Below are 20,411 nucleotides of genomic sequence, written 5' to 3'. Positions count from 1 at the left end.
CACAAAACAAAAACCTGGCCTGAAGGAAATATGGAAATACTGCCATTGTTTTTAATAGGGCCTATGTCTTCCCCGGGTTATTCTGGTTTCTTCTCCCTGCCGGGCCTGTGCCGATGGGGCCCGCCCGTGTGGCGGGCCTGGCTTCCCCTCCTCCACCCCCCGGGCTGGTCACTGACATGGAGCCCCCTGAGAGAGCCGGGGGGAGGTGGGTAGGAATCCACGGGCTGCGGAACCACGCAGTCGACTTCAGCTGGGCTTCAAAATGTGATTCTGGCTTGCCTGCCTGCCTGCTGAAAAGACCGGGCTTTATTTTGCAGTAAGTTTTCAGGTCTCTTCTGACCGTTAAAGCTTTATTGTCTTACTCGCTGTTTGACAGCTATAGGTGTTAGGGCAACAGAACACACTTCCAGCTTTTAAAGCTGTTATTTTTACTAGAACTGGATTTTTGCTTTTTATTTTGGTGATGTAAACTGTATAGCTAAAAACTGAGACTTTGAATTTAAGGGACATAGTATAAGTTCTCCTCCCTAGCCCTGCTTTTACAAGCTTTTGCCTAGCACATCAAGAAACTAGGAAACTTGAAATGGCTAATAATTGTCCGCAAGATAATGTGTCCATAAGGTGTGCTCTAAATAAAAAGCACCCACTAATATCTAGATTTTGGACATAATGAAATTTCCAAGTATTAAAACTAGGACAAACATACAGTCTACAGGTCTTGTATCCACCGCATGCAGAGCAGATGGATCCCATGCTCATATTTAGGTGATGCACATTAGTCTTTGTTCTGGTGGCTCTGAGCCCCCTTACTCTAAGCTGTATTATGTGCTTACAAAATTGATATTATAATACATAACATACAGTAGATTCTTGATTCTAAGGCATTTTTTAGTGTTATTCAGTATTTGAGTGTCTGGTACTTGAGCAGAGGTTGAAAAATGTTAGCCAGTAAGCGATATCAAACTGTAGGCTGGTCAGACCTGTTTTGGAAGGTCACAGCTTGCTCTTGGCGTTTCTGTTTCCTGGAATCCTTTTCCTATCTATTATGGCTGCACAGATTGCTGTCTGAACCAAGTTCTTGTGTCTGCTTTTGCATGTTAGAATGGGCATATATCAAACTGTGACCAAGAGAGAGTTCTTTGCTTTGTCTTCATAAACGACAATGTATCTACTGAGGGTGCATACATTTTAGTCATGCAGGTGATATGCTTGTACATGCTTTAGTATAGGATCCCTGAGTAAAAAACTATATGGTCTGCCCAGTCTGGTGTTACTCGTATATGACTTGATGGTTGGTTTATTCCTGTGGTGAGTGGGAGACACAGAGTTGTGTGTATTTGAGACACGAGAGCACCGAGTCAAGAGGTTTTATATATTACTGATACTTTAACTGCTAAATTCTTATGCAAATAGGATACTGAAATAATTTTCACTTCTTTTCCCTAACTATATGTTGAAACAGAAATAGCATGTTGCCATTGTGTTCAGTTTTTTTCCTAATTGTGTTAAAATAGAAATGCAGTAATTTATAAGGAGTATAACCCTGCCAGATATGTGTTGAGATTTTTTTCTTAGATGCAGTCTGATGGGGTTTTCAGTGAAAGAAGGCCTCCTCTTTGGTGAAGATTGGCTTGTTTGATTTATGTCTAGTCTTACCAGGCTAGGCAAGTGTAGTTTTCAGCATGTGCAGATGTAGGTATCAGCTGACTGTCTTTTTGAGGTCCCAGTGATGATTTTTGACAGAAAAGAAAGAAAGTTGAATTTGCTATCTGACTTAGCTTTGTAGTGCATATGATCATCACAGGGGTGGGTGTGGTTTGTTTTATTTATTTTTTTTTTTAATTTATTTTGTTCTGTCCCTGTTCCCCATGAAGTTTCTGAAACCCTTCAAACAGGAGTGACTGAGAATATCCTTAGTTAATGAGAATGCCTTGTAAACTGCAACTTTTGAATGTATTTGACCTTAGACAATAGTCCTGTAATGTCTTAAAGATTTTGCCCTGGTGTGTTGACAGAGGACTGAAGAATGATAGTTCTCCAAACCTAGATTGTGTTCTAGGTATGCCATTAGCTCACTGGGTGACCTTAAGAAGAGTCAGAGGTAAATATTTCTTGAATAGACTTTAGGAGTTTATCTTCATGTAAACTGTTGTTTACATAAAACTGAGAGATAGAGTTTACAAAATGTGATCTGTGGAATTAAGCGGCTACTCAATAGCAGCAGGCTGCTCCATGACCCAAAACCTAAGCAGCTGCTGCAGTTACCATAATCTTTGAAATGTAGTCGCTAATCCATGGCTTGTCCTGGCTAATAATTTCTGGTGAAGAAACATGCAGTGGTACAGGTAGAATGACTTTAATAGTTGTAGGCATCAACCAGTTTCTTTGGTTGGGGAAGTTCAGTTGAAGGGTACTATATGTTTTTCTATCGCACATAAATTTCTGTCCTAAATTACTGCATTACAGATTATTTTTAACTCAGCTATTAAATCTAAAAATGGTAAACTCTCATTTTACCTCCTGTTGTCTAACAAGACTGGTTTGTTTTTTCTGAGGGGGAGATGGTATATCTCTTCCTCCCCCCCCCCCCCAAAAAAAAAAAAAGGGAGGGGGAAAGGAGGGAGGGTGGATTGAGTGCACCCTCAGTAAGTTTGCAGACAGCACCAAGTTGGGTGGGAGTGTTGATCTGCTTGAGGGCAGCAGAAAGGTTCTATAGATGGATCTGAACAGGCTGGATTGATGGGCTGAGGCCAACTGTATGATGTTCAACAAGGCTCAGTGCTGGGTCACAACAACCCCATGCAGTGCTACAGGCTTGGGGAGGAGTGGCTGGAAAGCTGCCTGGTGAGAAAGGACCCGGGGCTGTTGATCGATAGCCAGCTGAACAGGAGCTAGCAGTGTGCCCAGGTGGCCAAGAAGGCCAATGGCATCCTGGCTTTTGTCAGAAATAGCGTGGCCAGCAGGGACAGGGAAGGGATCTTACCCCTGTCCTCGGCACTGGTGAGGCCGCCCCTCGGTTCTTGTGTTCAGTTTTGGGCCCCTTCACAAGAAAGACATTGAAGTGCTGGAGCGTGTCCAAAGAAGGGCAATGAAGCTGGTGAAGTGTCTAGAGCACAGGTCTCATGAGGAGCGGCTGAGGGAACTGGGGTTGTTTAGTCTGGAGAAAAGGAGGCTCAGGGGAGACCTTGTTGCTCCGTACAACTCCCTGAAAGGAGGTTGTAGTGAGGTGGGTGTTGGTCTCTTTTTCCTAAGTAACAAGTGATAGGACAAGAGGAAATGGTCTCAGGTTGTGCTGGGGGAGGTTTAGTTTGGATATTAGGAAAAATATCTTCACTGAAATGGTTGTCAAGCATTGGAAGACGATGTCCCGGGAAATGGTGGAATCACCATCCCTGGAGGTATTTAAAAGACGTGTGTAGATGTGGAGCTTAGAGACAAGGTTTAGTGGTGCACTGGGCAGTGTTAGGTTAATGGTTAGACTTGATCTTAAAGGTCTTTTCCAACCTAAATGATTCTATTCTATCTGTGTTGTCTTGTTATATCTAACTCTTCCTGTAATACAGCTTCAGTACACTTTTATTAAAATATTTTTGTGTCAGAATAGATAAAACTTCCCTTACCCCTTTGAATTCTGTGTAATCCAGTGTTAGATAGATATAGGATGTAGCCTTTTCTCTGTATGGCACTGTAAGTATCCCAAATTTCATGTCACCTGAATTATGTTTCTGATCTCTTGTATGTTTGTCAAATGTGGATGGAATTGGCTGTTAGATTCAGTGAACTCAAATCATCCAGATTGTGTTAGTTTAATCTTCCACAGTGCAAAAATCTTGAAAATAAGTTCCAGGTTGGACCCTTCCAATCAATGCAACATATTGATCTGTCACAAAAGGTATACTAATCTGAAAAATAATTTGATTCTCTGACACACCTCGAGGTGAAATTGGTTTGTTGGTTGACAAAGTTATTAACATCTATCTGCCTTTTTTTTTTTTTTTTTTTTTTGTTTATCAGGAGGAAGAACTGTTTTTAAAACCCACTTCATTTGGAGAGGTGAGAAAGAGTCTCTGGGCTAAACTGAGTAGTTGATTCCAATCAAATGTTGTCTTGAAGTACTGCCTTTCTGAATAAACTAGCTTATTGGAAGAAGTGAAGGAGTTGTAAGCCTCAGTTATCTCTATTCTTTTACAGAATCGTTTAAAATTTTTTTCTTTAGGGAGTGATGTTTAAGTTTGAAGCACATAACAGCTTGGCTTTGTTCAGCAGGTCCAAGATTTTGGAAGAGTGAGACTCTTAAAAGGGTAAAAGATTCTCTGTGGTACTGTGGTACTTCAGTTTACTGAAAGTCCTTACATTCACCCTTGAGGTTTAGGGCTTAGTAAAAAGAGGAGATGAGTTGAAGGATGCCAGATGTTATACCTGTTTTCTATGTATACATTGATTGAGCAGGAAACTTTTGAAATCTGCTGGGGGGCGTAGGGTGGGCCATTGCTTGACACTTCCTAGATTTTTTGACAAATCCTAGATTTTTTTCTGTTCCGTAGAAATGTTTGGAAATCATGAGTGCTGCACTATGTGACTTACAATTGCACTTTACTGGGATGACATCTTGTAGACACTAGTCCTCAGAAGATCACTTCCTAGCTCGTTAGAGGTGTTTCTGTTAATTTCAGTGTACTGTTGACATGTCTACAGTGATTTCCAGGTTATGATTTTCATTAATACGAATTTATATGAGTCAAGAAAGCGTTCTTGTTTGCACCAATCTGTTAAAAATAGACAAATTAACACTTGCATTAACAGTGTCTGTAAATCAAGGAAAGATGTAGGTAAGTGTGAGAATACTTCCATTTCTGTGGCATAGAGTAAAAAGGTAAGACCTATCTGTGTCAATATTTTTAATTACAAAGTGTCTGAATTATGGCTGCAGTTAGGCTGCAGTGTAAGACCTTGAATCTAAATTAATCTTTTAAAGAAATGATTGCTGAGCAGATGTTACCTAAACCACTTTATTGCAGCTTTGTAAAACTGTAAATTCCTCATGCTGTTACTTTTGTTGGTATGAATTAACACTGTGGGTTATGATATTAAATTTTAGTGCTGTGTTCTAGCACTTAGTTATATAGTCTTACCTGTAAGCACCAATTTTGAGTTTAACTCATCTATGTCTAGAGAATATCCCTATGTAGAAACTGTCATGTTAAGATAATTTTGCCCTTGATTGCTTTTCAGACTGCTTTAAAGCAACAGAGAGTGTCTGATAAAGCCATTAAATAAATGCTGAAGTAGTATATTGGAAATTAAAAGTAGGAAATGCTGTGGGGTTATACAGCAGTTTCTAAATTGCACGTACAGACTGAGGTAGCAAAATTACTGAGGGAGTATTGTGACAAAGGAGATCTAAAGTAATAGCATTCTCTGTAATCATCCAATTTACATCTCTGAGTCTACAGGCTGCCTTGCAATCCCTGCTTTGGTCTTCTGGTTGTGTTTCTGCTGGAGAACAGCCTTTGGGGGGAAAAAAAGAGCTAGTGTTGAATCTTTTTGTGGATAGAATTAATGGCAGTATGTGATGAGTTCTTTCTCACTTTCTAATTTAAAAACGTACAGAGGGGATTATGTGATTATCTGTACATCTTTAGTCTTCGTTTATCCAGTTTCAGCATTCAAGCTTAAGCTGACCAGTTCTTCTAAAACTCACTGCATCTTTCTTAAACTTTTTTTTTTTTTCTTTCTTCTTTCTGTTAGCTACATGTAGGCTTTAAGCTTTTCTTAATGTATCAGAGAAGTTGTACATGTGTGAGGTGGTTTGAATGGGGTGGTATATGTGGTGTTGTTTCTTTGCTTTCTTCTGCAGGAAGGCAAAACTGAATATCCCAAAAGGATTTAGATACCAGGCTGTGGGATTTTTTAAATTTTTGTAAATTGAGTACTTCAGTGTGGTGGAGGGCATGCATGTTGAAATTCTTGTTTAGCTGCCTGAGATCTTGTTACTTTGCCTAAAACCAAGTGTAGCAGCAGGGCTGTATGGGTGGGTGCTTGTCTGTCTTCTAGTTCCACTTATGATCCACAAATCAGACTTTGTCTCTCTGGCCTACTAACAATGTCCATCCTGCCAGGAATGATCTGAGTTCAGGTACCAAACATACTGTTTTAAAAGATGCTGTTTTCATTCAGAAAGTCAGATGAGCAATGTCACTCAGTGCTTATGTAATGGTGAGAAGAGCACTTGCAGAGAATGAAGTTGCTGACCATTTTGCTAGAGTGCCCAAACTTTTAGATGATACAGATTATACCTTATATTGTACCAGGGTATTCTTCATTGTTTCTAGGCCACACTGAGCTGTAGTGCTGGTGGAAAAAATACCAAAGACATGAGACTGGAGCCCCCTGTGAGAAGATGGCATTCTCCTGAATTCTGATCCTGTTTGTCTGGACTGCTTGTGCTGCATTTAGATAGAATTTTGTTTGTAAATATGCATATGCAAAGATACAGAAATAGATGTAATGACACAAAAGGTCAAACTGATACTGTTGATCCAATTAAGTGGCATTTCTCATTTTTTTGCTTCACTTTGCTGTGTCTACCTAGAGTTGACTGGGTAATTAATTACCTAGACAATGACTCAACTTGTTAAACTGTGTGTTGCAGCTTAGCTTTCAGTATGTGCTGCTGTTTGGATATGCAACATAAGATCATCCTCTTCTGTATGGCAATAAGATTCTTTACTGTGAATATACATATTAAGTCAAATAGTATTTGGCTTACTTTCCCTAGCTGGGCGGTGCAGAAGTTGCATCACATATGGATTCATCATATATGACCTTTTCAAGAGACACAATGCTCTTTCTGTTCTTTGAGTAGTTTTGTTACTGTGCCTGTGTTGTGAACTTCAGCTGTGTACCTTTCAGTTTCTAAGGCTCTCACTGTCTCTGAAGTTTTTGAGATGAACTTATCAAGAACACTGTACTATACACTGGATGTATGTGTATATCCTGTATCCAGTAAAATCAGTTATTTACCAGTGTGCCAGAGGGACATAATCTTCAATTAGGGGTAATTCTGTGTCAGATTTCTTGCTTTCCTCAAAAGTGATACATGTGTATGCTTCTTTTTAATTATGACTGAGCTTTAACTAAACTGCTTCTACTCAATTGCAAAACAAAATAACCTCTTCTTCCACGTCCTGGAAAATGTAATTTCAGAATTAGTTATTTATGAATGTGTTTGTATAGCTGAAGACTAAACAATGGAGATACTTCTGCTTTTCCAGCGATAGATGATAAGAGATACATCTGGACTTCTGAAGTATCATAATTAACACCTTAATCTCTTTATGTTTTGTATTTCTTTGACTAGAAAACATGACTTAAAATATCATTAATTTGGTTTACAATTTTACATATCTACTTTCTACATGGTAAACAGACCAGAGGCATACTTGTACATAGCTCCCATGTTCTCAAAAGTAATATCCTGGAGTAGTTTATGGAAAGCACAGAAAAGCATATTATTATTTTCATCCAATGCAAAGCAGTATTCTATAAGTTTATATCATGCTTTTAGCGGTAACTGAATATTAGGAATTCTACCTGAACCAGATTTATTTACTTGCAGGCCTATGTTTAAGGTAACCTGTTCACTTGAGCAGAATATGTCTTCTGTGAATTGATATATCTGCGCCTGAAAATAAAAATACGTTCCTGGGGTAGTAAAGCACAGTACCCAGCTGTGGTCTAGTTATTTTTCCCCCTTATTAGAAATGTGTTTGTTTTTTTTGGCTGGGTGAGAATAAAAAAATACTCCTGTTCTTGAGTCACAGCACTCTAATGCCATTAAAAGATCCAGTGTGATAAGATGGTGGGGTTTGTTTGTTTGTTTGTGTCTTTTTTTTTAAGACCACATGTAATGTTCCCTATCTCTGTATATTTGAATGCTACAGAAGACCAGGAAAGATGGCAACTGGTTTTACTTTGTACAGCCTTGCCGGAAGAAAATGACTTGGTGAGGGTGAGGAGAAAGAGATAACCCTGGTTCTCATGTTTTAATCAGCTTCTCTGACTGAGAAGTGTTATAACATAGAATTCAAGAATAAGTCTTCCGAGATGTCTTACTGCAAGTCATTCATCCCTTTAATAATAGAGTGCTCAATGAGCTGAACATTTGGTTGTAGTTTGTATGGAGTTTCTCCTCCTTTATAAAGAAATCTCCAACTACAGTGTCACCACTGTTGATATACGAGTGATGCTTAGGTAGGTTCACTTCTCTGTAGCAGTTGCTTTCAAACCAGACCCCACAATATTGTCTGAAAGAAGTCTTATGATGGTATTTTTAGACTCCTGTACTGTAGATACCCAGAAAGGTGAATATTTAGGAGACTTACATGTGTATATTGAGTTTCTTATAACGTTATGGTGTCCTGAATTGGTTGCATGGTAGGGGTGATTTTTTTTTTTTTTTAATTTTTCACTGATTAGTCAGATGACCTGGGTCAGTGAGGTGTTCTGATATACAAAATGGGAAACTTTTCACCCTTTACCACCAATTCCATTGCTGAATTTCACAGCTTACCTGAAAGTCTTACTGGCTTGAAGTGTACCCCATTAACTTTTTTTTTTTTTTTTTTTTCAAATAACAAAACCTAAATCTGACAAATATTGCCTTGATTCCATGGATGATGATGTCTTGTACAGAGCAGCTGCAGAATATCCAACATCTGTTCCTAAGTGGAAGTGAACCTGATGTTGTGCTTCCTGTGTCTCTTTAGTGGAATGTTTATGATTTTGACATGAATCTTGAACTTCCACCTCAAAGCATATAATGCAGAAGATTTTAATTCTAAGCAGATTAGTCAGTCTCCTACCATGTTGGAGCTTCACAGTGGTATTTGTGCATTGCTTAAGGCTTAGTGATTTAAATCATTATTGCATTTAAGGTGACAAATTAATTTGTTAAGAGATGAATCCCCTTGCATTCTAGCCGTTTTTCAGAGATTAGAGGGGCTGGGGGTGGCTGGACTTATCTCTTAACAGGTGTGTCAATTTGGCCATAACTATAGGCCTGACACCAGATGCACGAACAGCCCATGTGCTGTAGCTGCATTCAGGAGAAAGTCAGGTTCATGAATAGCATGGTTTATTCTTATGCAACGTCTACAGATTCTTTGAGATTGCCTACAATAAATGCACAAACTGCAGGTTGTCCATATAGCACTACATGCAACAAAAAACCCTGATGGCAATCACACACGCTTAACTCTTGGGTAATCACTTGGTGTAGCTGAGGGCCCAAATCTTGCCAAAAGGCGTCCCTTCTCAGAGGCAGGGAGGGGGCAGTGAGGGGCACAGGAGCACAAACCCATCGATCTGTCCCTCCGATTTGGTACCAGATTGTTGTCCCTCCAAGTTAGATGCAAACTCAGGATAGTATTTATCTAGTATGTATGTGTGAGTGGGTGGGACTGTGGTCAAACCATTGTTTCTTGAGTAAGGACACAGCACATTCCTTGGTACAAGGTGTGATTGGTTTTGTGTGGAAAGAGGAAGAATGAGTGATAAGGGCTGCAGATTTGTGAAAAACAGTCCTTGAGAGAAGCAGAAGAACAGGAGATAAATCTGTAGAGTTGTATCAAATATTCCTTGAGAAAAGTGGAAGAATGGGACCATGTAGCCTCCACCTCACTTTGCGTTCCTCCTTGGTGCTACAGCAACACAAATCACCAGATCTTTATCCTGTCCTGTGTTTGTTCTGGATACCATGTGTTAAGGAAAAGGATAATTTGTGGGTTTTTTTTTTTTTTTGTTTGTTTTACTTTTCCCACACTTCCAGCAGTCATGTGTATGAAAAAGGAATAAATTATGTTCTTCGCTACCAAGTTGCAGTGTAGCACCCCATGTTATTGTTTTCTCCTGCAGTTTTGATCTATTAAGGATAGAGGTATTAAAACAACAACTTGCTAAATGTGGAGCTGTGAGCTCTTGGAAATGACAGAAATTAATGTTCATGTTTTGTAGCTGTTTAGCAGAATAGGAAGAACAAGTTGTAAAACCCAGCTCCATAGCAGTGTGTGGGTCAGAATTCTGATCTGCCCTTGCAGCAGGAGAACATCAAGTGGAAGACTGGGATCTTCAGTCTCCTGATTGGAAATATTTTCACTTTGTTGCTGTCTTCATTTATCAGAAATCCTCATATATTTGAACATGAAATGGGATTGTTATAAAAGTTTAGTACTGACAGGTCTATTTTAAAAATTATTTTTGATGGTAAAATTTACACTATATCACTTGAGTACCGAGTGATTCCTCACACTTTTTATTTTTTAACTTCATAGCCATTCACTAGATGCTTCTTCCTCAGTTTCTTGACTATATTCAGAATAGAGCTATCACAGGATAATATTTGACAACACAAATTTGTCTTCAGTTCTGAGGGAAGACAGAGAAGATGTCATAAGCGATGATGCCTAGGTATTGTGGACTTGGTGAAGACAAAGTAAGAGTTTCCAAATCTGTTTTTTAGATATAGCCATTGACAACTGCTGTAGATACTGCCAAGCTTTGTACACTAGGTAATGAGGTCAGTCTAAGAATATGGTGAGTCTATCTTGCTAAGTATGTGACTTCATGTTTTTCCCATTTCCTTGCCAAGTCTGTTCTCAGCCTCTTTATAAAAACTATAAATGGGATCCTCGCAGCACTGACTCATCAGTCACCATATTCTTCAGTGTTGCTCATTGATTTTGTGCAAGAGCTGTGTATCCTAGCACTTGCTGTATTTGTAAACATGCAGTGAAGAACCAGAGTTGGTTCAGGAATTGTTGTTTCACGCAGCATTGAGTGTTATTATATAGATATTTGGATGTTACCACTAATAAGTGTTTATGTCCCATTTACTCATAACACTGCTCTGCTTCCACATAGGCATTGCTTGAGAGTAGTCACTGGCCTGGGTTGTTTCAGTATTGCAGCTTGGCAGGTAGTTTTGAACTGTTGAGGATCTCTGCTCTGTTGAGTTTAAAATCTCTGGACTGATTATTTGGTGGTGTCCTCAGCCATTTTCAGAAGACACGGTTCTAGTAGCTGAATTAGGAGAAGGTCTTCTGTTCTAGTATATTTATCTATAAAATATAATAAACTACAACATATTTCAAGCTGTGCTTGGTTTATACTCTTATGGTATTCTTCTAAGGAGCAGATTACAGATTTTTTTGAAGCTACACTGTATATTCCCTATATAACTCGCTGTGCACTGTAAGCCAACGAAGTACAACTTGCCAAGAAATTATGACTTCAAGTGCCATGATTCAGTACTGTTTAAATTGCATCTTATTTTGAATAACTGTAACTGAGACTTGGGTTTTGTTTGAGGTGTTTTTTTTTGTTGTTTATTGCACAATTGTGATATGACTGGTTTCCTGTTTGATTTACAGCACTTAAATATCAAGACACTGACAGATGATGTGGTAAGACAACTTAAATTTTGCTTTGGCTTTGCTAAGCTAATAACCTTACTACTAATGCAATAGAAATAACCTTATTAATACAAAAAACTGTCTTAATTTTGAAGTTAATTTAGTTAATTGGCAAAGCCTCACTAAACTGTTATTTATCTGTAACACTCAGTGGGAGTAGCAAAAATCTATGGATGGCTTTGAAGTATGCCTTAATCATGGCTAAATGAGTTTGACACAGGTGATTGTGCCAATTTACAAGCAGTATAGTTAAGATATCTGTGATTGCATGTTTAATATTAAAGTTACTTAGGCTGCATGGCTAGCTTAAAACACCATGTTTAACAAACTAACTGTTGCTTGTAAAACTAATTTCAAACAATGTTATATATATTCATTGTCATGCTAACACCATGTTTCTCAAACTTCATCTGTCTCTTGAGCAGAAGATGAGGTTCTGTATCACAAAGCAGATTCTTTTTCTTGCTATTGAAGTTACATATTTCATTGTCAGTACTATTCCTTTATAGGTAAGAATAGTTTTTCTTAAAGTGCTTCACTTTACAAAGCCTTTGAATTTACCTAGGAAGTAATGTTCTGCAGGCATCTAAAGATCAGCTGTTATGACATCAGTGCTGTATAGAGTTCTTGAAGTACTTCTGTGCATACCTGAGAGCTTAAGTGTAGAGATTTTTATCCTAGACAATGTGCAACACACTTGTGCTGAGAAACACTGCCATTTCCTAGCTCAGAAACCAGTGGTCTGGTTAGTGTTGATTAGTGTGCTAAGTTAGTAGTGTTGAGCATATTGCCTCCACCTATCATTTCTAAATTGACTTAAATCACCTGTTGCTATTCCTTTAGTAGAGCTTCATGGACTGGAAGGGGGTTATCAAGGAATTTGAGTCTGATGGATTTATAATACAACTTTAATTCTATAAACTACTGACCCAGACCATTCTATGATTCTACAAACTTGTGCTTTATCTCAGAGAGATGAGGAAATATTCACAGTTCTTTCAAAACTAAAGTATTTTTTGGTAACCAGAACTTAATTTTGGTAATGTCATGTAAGGATTATAGTCTGGATGCACAAGATCTTGTGGTTTGTTTGTTTTTGTGGTATGTTGGGGTTTTGCTCTGTTAAAGAGGGTAGCTCACTGCCTTATTGACCTTGTTCTTTCCTTAGCCTATTGGACCTCTCTAATTGCACCTCTAAGCCACCATAAGTCAGCAGGTTTATTGTGTGTGTTGGAATAAGGACAAAGAGCCTCACAGCTCTGTAGTAAGCAGTCTTCTCCCCAACTCCTTAAATTTTTCAGGACATACCGAAGGCTGTTTCACAGACTAAGGAAACATCACCTGCAAAATAGTACCAAATTGTCTGTGTGTGTGTATATATAATTTTATTTTTTTTTTTAAATGAAAGGGAAATGACAGCTCCTTAGTAAAAAAAGGCTAACAATAAAAAAAAAAAATCTCAAATGTTGCAGCAGTGGGTATTTTGTTCACTTGCAACTTCATCTTGGAACAAGGGTATACTTTCCAACTGATGATTTTTTTGTCTCTGAATTTTCTGTTGGTTTAGTCTCTCTGTGTCTGATTCTAGGAAGCAGTTAATAATACTAAGTGTCTCAGTCCTAGGCAACTTAAACGTGGCTCAGAGCAGAGTGGTTTTGACATTTCATACTAAGCACTAAGAAAAAGTAAAGGTACTTTTTCCAAATTCCTTTTGTGACAAAGGGGAAAATTGTAGTATGAGAATATTAAGCAATGGAGGGTTTAAAATTACTTGATTTTGTAGCTTTCAATGAAATAATATATTTCCTTTTTTCTCATGGGCAATTGTTTGCATGCTAACTTCATCTCTGCTGCATTATGCTTTATAAAATATTTATATTTTATTACTCCCGGTCTGTTTCTTACAAATACAGTGTTGTATAATGGTGATCAGAACTTTTTTTTAAATATAGGTAAGTTAGCAACATTTTGAGAGTCTAAAATGGAGACTGCTTTTCAGTATTTGAATTGTATTGGGTTATTCCTGAGATAGTGATGAATTGTGTACTTCTAGTGACAAATCCTCATTAAATTCAGAAACACCTTGCTTTTTATTTACACAATCAACACTTGCTTCTTTTAGCTTGTTTGTTTGCAATCTATGAAGACGGGAATTTTATTCTTATTTGCCACTCCTCTGTGGAAGAGGTAGCTGAGAAATTTATGTACCTGCAAAATCACCGTGGAAGCAAGCCTGTTTTCTATCTGAAGTGCTTCATGTTCCAACACATGGTTTGTAAGGCTCATAGAGGTGAAAAAACCTGCATAGTAACAGTATTTTATTAAAAAGATATATAAACAAATATGGAATGTATATTAAAATTCCTTATAACATAACTTTGTGTTGACTGCTTTCACAGCAACTGCTGTAAAGAGAAGAAAGGTCGGATAATTTCCGGTATGTAGAGAAATGAGATTCAGAGTCAAGTATTTTCTACATGTTCAGGATGTGACTGTGCACAGGACTAAACTCAGTGACTTTTAATCTTCTACCATTAGTTAAATGATTTGCTCTCAAGGAGAGTAAAATCATCCCTGGGAGATTGAACATATTAGGAATAGGAAGTCATCTAATGAAAGGGATTCTTCTGTGTATCTTGGTTTATGCAAGTCTTTCTCTTACTAAAAGCTCTACTGCTACCAGTGGAATTTCCTTATATAGTAAGAAGTTAATCTTGTAGAGCAATTTGGCTGTCAAAGAAAGAATATAGTTTTTTAATCTTCTGGAGCTTCGAGGAGGAAAAAGATGTTAAGAGGTCTTTGACTCAGAATCATTGGAAGTAACTTCTTTGATCTTATGTGAAGTATTTTTTCTGGTAAGGGAAAATAGTGGTTTGCTTTTACTTTCAAATATACTGAAATAAATTGTTGCAACCCATATTCTCCTGTGTGTTCTACACTACACTAAGAATAATAATTATTTCAAATGAAGACACAGGAATTGTTCAACTTCATATTCTCCTTCCTATGTTTTCAATGTTCTACTGATTCAAAGAACAGTTTGTGTTGGAAGGGACCTTCAAGATCATCTAGTTCCAACTCCTCTTCTGTGGGCTGGGACACTTTCCACTAGATCAGGTTGCTCAAACTTGATCATCCAACCTGGCCTTGAACACTTCCAGAGAGGGTGCAGCCACAGCTTCTCTGGGCAACTTATTCCAGGGTCTCACTACCCTCACAGTGAAGAATTTTTTTCCTTCTATCTAATCTAAATCTACTCTCTTTGAGTTTAAAACTGTTACCCCTCATCCTAACACTACACTCCCTGATAAAGAGCTCTTCCCCATCTTTCCTGTAGGCCCCCTTCAAGTACTGGAAAGCTGCTGTAAGGTCTCTCTGGAGCCTTCTCCAGGCTGAACAACCCCAACTCAGCCTGTCCTCCTAGGGGAGGCACTCCAGCCTCCTATCATCTTCATGGCCCTCCTCTGGACTTGCTCCAACAGGTATGTGTCCTTCTTATGTTGGGGGGCCCCAGAGCTGGACACAGTGCTCCAGATGGGGTCTCATGAGAGTGGAGGGCCAGAATCGTTGACCTGCTGGCCACACTTCTCTTGATGCAGCCCAGGATATGTTTGGCTTTCTGGGCTGAGAGCACACATTGCTGGCTCATAGTCAGTTTTCCATCCATCCATCCATCCATCCATCCATCCATCCATCCATCCATCCATCCATCCATCCCCCTAAGTCTTTCTCTTCAGGGCTGCTCTCAATCCATTCATTGCTCAGCCTGTATTTGTGCTTGGGATTTCCCCAACCCATGTGCATGATCTTGCACTTGGCCTTGTTGAACTTCATGAGGTTTGCACAGGCCCACCTCTTGAGCCTGTCAAGGTCGTATTCTTTATCATGTGTCAACATCAGGGTGTTAACAGCAGACTCTCATGACTGGGCTGTTGCCTTCTGTGACTAAAATAACTGGTAAGATGTCTGGGAGATTGAGCTGTGCTCTAGTACTTGAGCATATTTTCCTGATGTGAAATTGTGTTTACTGAATCTATAAATAGTGGGTACTCAGAAACATGTGAACTTAAAAATTGAAGGTGCAAGTATTTTTTGTCCTAGAGATCTAATAAGGCTGACTGAGAAGAACACTTACAAAAGAGCAAAGCTATAAGCAAGACTCTTGTCTTTATGTCTTCATCCAGGAAATTAAGCTTTTGTACCTGTATATTTCATACCAGAACTCTCATAATAAATTGTGCTTAGTAATTGTCATTAGTGTCTTGTTGGTCCATGTATGTCCATGGGTGTTTTTCATGAGAATGGTAGTGAGGAGGGGAAGAAAGAAGACTGTTCAGTACTTGTAGTAATGCAGTTGAGGTTAAACTGTAACAGTTCTGTAATGCTGTCTCTTCATAATGAGGTATCAGAAGTCATGATACTTCATTTGTGGTAAACAACACATTTCCTGTATTCATAACTTCTCTCTCATACTGGGTTGCTACTCTTTTTTAGAGTAGAGATTTTCCTGTAGTGTAGTGACATCTTCTAGTAATATATACTCCATAAACTTACCCTATGTGGAAGTTTTGCTGTTCATCTGGTGAAGAAAACAAAGTTCCAAGCCAACTGTTACTTTGTAGTGTTTTGATCTGGAGCATTTAGGTTAATTTTCTGCTCTAGGAACATCCCAGGGCTTTGCACAGAGATTTAGGGTAGCAATCAAGCATATTTTACCATTTCTGTCTTATGAAATTGCTGTAGGTTGATGTGCTTTGTATAGCTGGAGAAATGGAATGTGGAAAGATGCAGTAATGGTTCTTATTCTTGTTTCAAGGACATCAAATCTGTTGGCCTCAACCTTAATGTGAGAGGGTTTTGCATAACTTGATTTATACGCTTCACGTGTTCCAGGCATCATTGTTCTTTGTGTTAAACCAAAGTACAGGAATCACAAGGCTAGTGCCAGAAATGTCAAAGCCACATCATATGGTGCAGGTGTTTGAGTTGATACGTTAGCTTGCATCTAGACTAATGCACTTCATGTCTAATCTGGTAAGCCTTGTCTCCAAGAATGAAAAAGAAAGGAAAAGCCAAGGAAGCAAAGGCTGTGGTGGACAAAAGAACTTTAGTCATTTGTTCCTTTTTCAGTCTACCATGAAATGTATCTTCCATGGCAAAGCCACTGTACTGTGCTACTGTGTACCTTGAAAAAGGATAGCTTTTTTGGTGAATTCTTCTAAGGCTTTTGTTTGTTTGTTTGTTTTATAACTTCAGATAATGTTTCAGCTGTAAACTCCTTTTGCTGTTGATTATGACAGACCCACTTTCATAACTTTGATATCCTGCATAAACATAGCTAATTCTTCCCTCTGATACCTGCTAATTTGGTACAGCTGCTATTTTTTTCTAAATGGTGGGGTCCAATCACTGCAGTAAATACAATCTCAACAGTGTTTATAAGGAAATATCACTTATGTTCATAGTGTTTGTGTACTTAACAAAATTTATGTTACTTGGTCAGTGATGAGATATTTGGTTAGGTAACACCACTTTAAGTATGGTTAGCATCTCTTTTTAGATACAATCTTCCTGGCTAGATATGTGGCCAGTGTCCGTGGTAGCTTAACTTTGGAGGCCTAGAAGATGTTGTACGCAAGCTTTTGCTCCAGATATGGGCGATGGGATACACACTTTGTATGCAAAGTCCAAAAAAATTTTTTTAGTCTCATTTTAAGAATCTAATCTGTATAAAATAGCTGTTGTTAGTCAAGTTGCTTTGATACCAACATTCATAGTCCAGATTATCTCACTAAAGGTCTCATTAAACACTGTTGGAAGTTGTTCTACAAAAACCTTCTAGTATTTATTCTTTTTTTCTGGCATTGTGCTGACTGTTTCATTGCCTGTTTGGATCTGAGGGCTTCCCACTTGATATGGAGAATAAAGGTAAGACCCAGATGATGTAATGTTCATCGTTGATGTAGGTAACCTCTGCTGCTAAATCATTGCCTTTATTCCCTACCCACTTCCTCTGTGATTGTAAATAAGACTGCAATTCAGGTTCATTTGTTGGTTCCTAGAACATTCACAAAGCATATGTGTTAGTAACATTCCTCCAAAAATAACTACTTTCTCCTGTTTGGATTATTCTATTGTCTGCAAATGGTTAATCACTTTCAACCTAAATTGTTCAGTTAATTGGAAACTAAGTGTAAGTACCACAGTTATGAGAGTTAGAACAGTAACTTGAAGTAAAATATGATTGAGAATCTATTGTTGTACTTGGTTTTTACATTTAGTTCAAATTCAACACTATAAAGCAATTAAACCTCTGCTTTTAAATAGAGCATCTGAGTTTATAAAAACGATACTAATTTATTGGCTGACAAAGCATCCTACATATGTGAGTTTTGTGTTAAACATGACCTCCAGTTAACAGCCTCAAATGTTACTGAGAAAGGCATTGAATGAAGGCTGGAGCGAAGCACTGGCAGAACTGGGGAATTCTTTCAGTGGTCATGAAAGTCATTACACAAGCACGTTGGATTTTATTTTTGAGGAATTTCTTAATACAGCAATAGGTGATCTGATGTGTGAATTAAGGAGGGGTTGGAGATGAGGAAGGCAGGATGGCAGGGAAGTAATACCTTTCATTACTACATGCATAGCAGCTCTGTTGAGAGGTGATGTCTTAAGCTGTTGAGCCAGCAATTAGTCAACCAATAACTAATCCACTGATTCCTGCATTATCAAGTCTTTAAGTTCAGTAAAAACTATTGTCTTACATAATATAAATCCTCATTAAAATCAAAATGAGAGCACAAGTAGACCTGATAAGAAAGTGTGAAGCCAAAGGTTTGTATTGTGGATTTCTTTGTAGTGTTAATTTTCAGGTCCATGGTGTGTGCATAAAAATCACTTATTTCATAGGCTCATAGTGGAATAATAGAGAGCCTGTGAAATTATAGAATAGATTAGAATCATAGAATGGTTTGGGTTGGAAGAGACCTTAGAGATCATGTAGTTCCAACCCCCCTGCCACGGGCAGAGACACCTTCCACTACACCAGGTTGCTTGAAGGCCCATCCAGCCTGGCCTTGAACACTGCCAGGGAGGGGGCAGCCACAGCTTCTCTGGGCAACCTGTGCCAGTGTCTCACCACCTGAACAGTAAAGAACTTTTTTCTTCTATCTAATCTATATCTACTCTTTTTTAGTTTAAAACTGTTACCCCTCATCCTATCACTATACTCCCTGATAAAGAGTCGATCCTCATCCTTCCTGTAGCCCCCTTTTAAGTACTGGAAGGCTGCTGTAAGGTCACCCTGGAGCCTTCTCTTCTCCAGGCTGAACCCCAACTCTCTCAGCCTGTCCTCACAGGAGAGGTGCTCCAGCCCCTGATCATGTTTGTGGCCCTTCTCTGGACCTACTCAAGCACCATTTATCCTGTGATGGCTGCTTCATTTGACTTTTACAGCTATTATTCTTACTATCAGTCTGAAATGAACTGTGAGGGGCTGAATGCTACTCAGCTAGCCTTGTCATTTTATTTCTTTACTTAGTACTGTGTATTGTGGCTTTCTCTATATTTTGAAATTGTCTATAATACTGTTAATAGTTTCCAACAGTGAAGGAGAATGCTTGATAGCACGTTTGTGGGCTTTAAGCCCATTCAGACTTGATCTTAAGGGTCTCTCTATGAGTAGCAAAAGGGTCTTTGCTACTCATAGAGGGGGTCTCTCTTTAAGTAGCAAAAATTGTTCCTGTGCTACAAGTATCTGATCTTACTGGCAAAGTGGCTATGAATATGTGAGACCTGTTGGGTAAACAAAATCCTTTGTTTTGTGAGAGAAGGAAAATGTCAGGAGGACAGTGAATCTTGTCACCCAACAGAGTGAGGCTGCTGTAGTTCTGTGCCCTGCAGGTCTGACCAGTAGCTAGGCTGTGTGTGTATTCCCAGTATGCACCTGCACACGTACATGCAGGGAACATACATGGCAGATCAACACAAGCAGCATAATGGGTGTCATCCTGTTACTGTCTCTGGCTGATGAGGATGAAGATCTGTTTGTGGGAAACACAGTCCCTCGTGTAGGTGGGTTTATACTCTCACTAGCTGATTGCTGGCCCCCAGATCCCAGACTTCCCTGTGGCTGGCACTTGCATCACATGAGACCCTGAGGCTGTAGGCTCACTCCAGTTGCTGATAAAGACCGTTTCAGTCATGGAGGCACACACATGTGTATTTGCACATATGCTCACAGACCTCTTTGGCAGTTGGTGGGACTCCCCCAGTTCCTCTGATAGGCAGCTTCCCTTATGGCCTTGTCTTTAAAAACACAGTGCACACACACAAAAAATCTCCGTCAGTTGGCCAGGATTCCCCTCATCTCTGTAGGAGCAAACACTCCAGTGTCTGCCCCTTACAGACCCTGGTGCACAGACACAGGTGCATTTCATATTGACACCCCTGGCTCCTCTGACCCCAGAGCTTATGGTCTGCAGCAGCTGTCCAGAGCTTTCCTTATCCCTCCTCTAGCCAACTCCTCCTGTCATCTTGCCCTTATAGATACACATTCTCCTTCTTCAGGCCACTTTACCTTCTCACCTTAATAAGGTAGGACACACTGTGCTGGCTGGGTACAGGGCATGGCCAGACAAGCATGCCAACTAGCAAACTGTTTACTCATAACAGGCCCTATTTATCCCCTTATCCTGTCATTTCCCCATGCTTGTTCCTCTCCAAATCACTGAGATCCATTCTTTTCCCTGCCTTTGGTTCTTCCCTTAAACGTTGCAAAATAAGCCTTGCACAATCCCAAGATGTTTTTCCTCTTCATCCCATAATGTGTCTTTATCCCCCTAAGCAGTTACACCCCTCAGTCAGAAAGGCACTCTGGGGAGCTGATCATGTTGACTCTTGGAGTGGGTGTTAGACCTGGACCATAGGGCAGTGGCT

General features: G+C 39.2%; 1 protein-coding gene across 8 annotated transcripts in view; it reads left to right on the top strand.

Annotated features, from left to right (window-relative positions):
- The first annotated feature begins 11,435 nt into the window (after positions 1 to 11,435).
- DIAPH3 (diaphanous related formin 3) overlaps positions 11,436 to 20,411 on the top strand; it is a 240,273-nt gene continuing 231,297 nt past the window's right edge. For all 8 annotated transcript variants that reach the window (XM_026851886.1, XM_026851876.1, XM_026851848.1 and 5 more), the window contains exon 1: positions 11,436 to 11,462. The gene's annotated coding sequence lies outside the window, so the exon portion shown is untranslated. The remainder of the gene's footprint in view (positions 11,463 to 20,411) is intronic.

This window comes from Athene cunicularia (assembly GCF_003259725.1).
Source record: "Athene cunicularia isolate RWA chromosome 1 unlocalized genomic scaffold, athCun1 chr1_part1, whole genome shotgun sequence".
NCBI classification, from domain to species: domain Eukaryota; kingdom Metazoa; phylum Chordata; class Aves; order Strigiformes; family Strigidae; genus Athene; species Athene cunicularia.
The sequence above is the reverse complement of the archived record's forward strand: the minus strand, read 5'-3'. Positions and strand labels throughout refer to the sequence as shown.